Source organism: Bison bison, unplaced genomic scaffold, assembly GCF_000754665.1.
Source record: "Bison bison bison isolate TAMUID 2011002044 unplaced genomic scaffold, Bison_UMD1.0 scf7180017864291, whole genome shotgun sequence".
In the NCBI taxonomy this organism is placed as follows: domain Eukaryota; kingdom Metazoa; phylum Chordata; class Mammalia; order Artiodactyla; family Bovidae; genus Bison; species Bison bison.
This window is the reverse complement of record NW_011494863.1, coordinates 3,026,733-3,031,567: the sequence shown is the minus strand read 5'-3', so window position 1 is coordinate 3,031,567 and position 4,835 is coordinate 3,026,733.

Sequence of the window (4,835 nt, the reverse complement as noted above, 5' to 3'; positions counted from 1 at the left end):
TGATCTAGTTTAATTTACCTGGGAACAAGGAATACGGTAGAAATTCAGTTATTGTTGTTGGTGGTGATTTTTAAATGGCAAGCTAAATCTCATACCATTTTTTTGAATAATCATTTAAAAATTCTCCTTGAGACTTCCCTGGCAGTTCAATGGTTAAGACTTCCAACTCAGGGGGCGCAGGTACCATCCCTGGTCAGGGAACTAGATCCCAGGTGTTCTATGGTGTGGCCAAAAAATAAATAAAATTTGGAAAAAAAATGTTTTAAAACATCTCCTTTATACAAAATCCCATTATATACATACACTTATTTCTGAACCCCTGGTTCTTTTTTCAGTCATCTATTCAAATGCTTATTGTTAATCCTGCGTTTCAGAAAACTCAGTTCACAAACTCAGCACACAAATTAGATAAACTAAGGAGATAGGATTCTTCAAGCTATAGATAGCAAGCTACCCTAATTATCCCTGAAATGATTCAATTTTTCAAAAGCTTAAATGTATACATCCCTTTTAAATGTAACAGCTTTATTAACATCCAACGCGCATACCATACACTTCATCCATTTAATATGTACAATTCAATGATTCTAAGGATATTTGCAGCATGAAACAATTTTACAACATTCTCAGATCTCTAGTCCTGTGCAACCATTATCTATTTGCTGTCTCTACGGATTTGCCTATTCTGGATATTTCATTACAAATGTAACCATACAAATGGAATCATACAGTAAAAGGCCCTTTATGTCTGGCATCTTTCACTTAGCATGTTTTCAAAGTTTATCCATATTTTAGCATATATTTCTACTTAGGTTTTTTAAATTGATATATTTATATAACATGAAGTTAACTTTTTAAAATGTACATTTCGTACCCTCACTATGTTCTGCAACCATCACAACTATCTAGTTCCAGAACATTTTCACCACCCCAAAAGGAAACCCTGTACTTAGTAAACAGTCACTCCTCACTTCTCCCCCACCCCTCACAGCCTCCAGCAAACACTGATCAACTTTCCATCTCTATGGATCTGCCTAGTCTGGACATTTCATATAAATAGATCATAAATGTGACCTTTTGTGACTGGCTTCTTTCACTTAGCATGTTTTCAAAGTTCACTCATATCATAGCATGTGTATCCTTACTTCATCTCTTACTGTTAGTGAATATTCCATGGCATGGACATAACACAGTTGGTTTATCCATTCATCTGTTGATAGACATTTTGATCATCTTCACTTTTTGGCTATTAGGAATAATGTTGCTAAGGGATTCCCTGGTAGCTCAAAGGGTAAAGAGTCTGCCTGCAATGCGGAAGGCCCAGATTCGATCCCTGGGTTAGGAAGATGACCTGGAGAAGGAAATGGCAACCCACTCCAATATTCTTGACTGGAAAATCCCATGGATGGAGGAGCCTGGCAGGTTACATACAGTCCATGGGGTCACAAAGAGTCGGACACGACTAAGTGACTTCACTTTCATTTTTTGTGTGTGAACTCTGCATTTCTTTTAAAAGGGGCATTATCTTCTGTATAAAGTCCTATTAAAGTGAAAGTGAAAGTCGCTCAGTCATGTTTGACTCCTTGTGACCCCATGGACTATACAATCCATGGAATTCTCCAGGCCAGAATCCTGGAGTGGGTAACCTTTCCCTTCTCAGGGAGATCTTCCCAACCCAGGGATCAAACCCAGGTCTCCTGCATTGCAGGCAAATTCTTTACCAGCTGAGCCACCGGGGAAGCCCAAGAATACTGGAGTGGGGAGCCTATCCTTTCTCCAGCAGATCTTCCCCACCCAGGAATCAAACTAGGATCTCCTGCATTGCAGGCGGACTCTTTACCAACTGAGCTATCAGGGAAGCCATATAAAGCCCTATACTTTCTTGTCATACTAATCCCATGCACCATCTTTTCAGGATATCAAAAAATTTATTTCCCCTGAGCCTTGTTTCTTTCCTTTGGCTTTCAGGTTCCCTGACTAGGGATCAAACCCAGGCACACTGCATGGAGGTGCAGAGGCCTAACCACTAAACCACCAGGGAATTCCCTAGCCTCATTTCTTTAAAGCCAAATATAATTTCATTAGCAGAGGCCTTGATCTTGTCAGTCTATGCTAATCTGAACCACCACTAAGCAAAGGAGATTTAAGAAATTAATTAAGAAAACTGCAGTCTGGTGAAGGACATGGCTAGGTAGATTCAAAAGGATATGGTGATAAAGATGGGGATGATGCTGAAGTACAGTGTACAGACTTACTAACACTACTGCTTTTAAGTTCTTTTCTTTGCAGGAACAGGACCCAGGTACCTTCATTCACTTATTTATGTACTAGAGATTCAAATTTTAAACTAGCTTAAACATTCAATAGGTTTTGCCCATTAAACCTGCTATGAGCAGGATTGCCATAGAAAGTTTCGGGGAAAGAAATCAAACAAGCAAAACAAAGGTAGACACAGTTTATTAACAGAACCACTCTTCTGTTAGACTCTTAAGTGCGTAAAAACAAGGGCTGCATCTTTGTGGTGGGAGCACTATAAATGTACTATATTTGTTAAGAGATAAATGTACTATATTTGTTAAGAGATAAATGTACATTTATGAGCACCATAAATGTACTATATTTGTTAAGAGAAAGAATGAGAGAAGGTGCATCTAGAAATAAGATTTCTACCCTTTGTCCCATTCACTTACTCCCATGATGCTGTTTATGCTCCCCTGGAGACCCTGGCTTCACCCAACTCTAAGGGACAAATCATGGTCTCTCCAAGGCAGGCGAGATGCAGGATTATCTCTAGCATTTTCGGGAAGGGATGGGGCACCCATAGTAGAAAATCAAGCAACCCTGCTGACTCATATCTTTCAACTGCCAATTTTGAAAGGAGAGGGATTTTGTTGTTGTTGTTGTTATCCTTTGCTGTTTGTACTGAGAAACAAAAATAAAAGCAAACAAGAGTTTAAATACTAAATCAAATCGACTTGACAAAATCCCAAAGGTGCCTCTGGAGGTGAACAGACCTAGCCTTGTAAGCTCCCAAACCTCCTCCCAGGGCTGCCTGACCCCTCGGTGCTGGCTAATTGTAGCTCTGGGAGAAACAGGATAAACAGACCACTCAGTGCTGCTATATTAAGCAGCACTAAGTCCAGTTAGTCAGTGCTGGCAGCAGGCAGCGCAAGAAGCACCTTCATGGTCCAGACAGCCGTGTACTCCACCAGACACACTGAAGAAAAGCTGCAGCAAAGTCCAAAAAGTCCCTTTCAGGAAATGCCTCTTTGCCCTTAGTGAAACCTTGGCAGTCTTGCCAGGCCAGAGGTGACATGTTGATCTGGAAGTGCCTGAAAAATCCCACAGTACCTCAAGTTGAAGCAGCAGTCACGCTGCATCAGTGGCTGGCTCCCTTGCATTACTGGCAATCAGTTCAGATGTCACCTCTTCAGAGGGGGCTACTCTGGTGCCTCACACATACCTGGAGACCCTAGAGATGAAATCGCTGGCTCAGCCCACACAGCACACTAGTTGGATCTCCTTCCTGATCAAAGAAGCTCACTAAAGATGAGGGGTATGGCAGGGCCACTATCTGAAAGGGGGGTGTTGGCCCTTTTGATTAGTTGGTATTCAGGTTTTCTCTGGCTTTAGCTCCTATTGGCGTGAAACAATGGTGATTTTCACCCTGTCCTAAAACAAACAGAGCTGTGACTTATGTTTCCCAGTGTTCACTACTAATTTCATGCACCATCGGGTTTCGTGTTCTCTCATGTTTCCATTAAACCTAGATTCTCCCCCTGGGATGTTGGCACATTGTGCGGAGCACATTGTGGTGAGCACATCGTGATGGGCTGGCATGCTGGGTGTTGGGAAGAGGCTAGAACTAACTTCAGGAGAACTTGTCCCTCAGCGACATCCACCCATGAAATCTGCCCTCCTGACTCCCACCCTCACCCCCAGGGCAGCCATGGCTCACCAATCACAGCCAAGCCGGACACAGCCTCTAAGTTCTCCCCCATAAGATTAGGGCAGCCACCACCACTGAACTTAACTGGCACTTTTTGGCTGTCCTGCCTGATTTATTACAATAATTGGAAAAGAAACAAATAAATCTGTTCCCCAAACTGCATTCAGTTATACTGCTTCTCAGATTGTGTTCATTTGGATTGTTTTATGAATTTTCCCATACTTTTAATGAAAGTGTTAGTCCCTCAGTCATGTCCAACTCTTTGTGACCCCATGGATTGTAGCCCATCAGGCTCCTCTGTCCATGAGATTCTCCAGGCAAGAATACTGGAGTGGGTTGCCATGCCCTCCTCCAGGGGCTTTTTCCAACCCAGGGATCAAACCCAGGTCTCCCAAATTGCAGGCAGATTCTTTACCGTCTGAGCGACCAGGGAAGGAGGAAGGACATCTGTCTGGAGAGATTTTTTAAAAATAAGTTTGAATATTTTTTAAGCATGGGCAAGTGCAGAGGAGAAAACATTTAATGACCCCTATTCTCACTGTCTAGATCACTCCTGTTGATATTAGCTAATTATTATAATATTAGACTAGTAATACATGTATAAGGTTCAAGATTATAAATATTAAAGTATAAAATAATACAAAAGTATGAAAATATAAAATATAGAATAACAAGTGATAACTTCTGTTCAGCTTTTCTAATGGTAACAACTATTCAGTTCAGTTCAGTCGCTCAGTCGTGTCCAACTCTTTGCAACCCCATGAATTGCAGCACGCCAGGCCTCCCTGTCCATCACCAACTCCCAGAGTTCACCCAGGCTCACATCCATCAAGTCAGTGATGCCATCCAGCCATCTCATCCTCTGTCGTCCCCTTCTCCTCCCCAT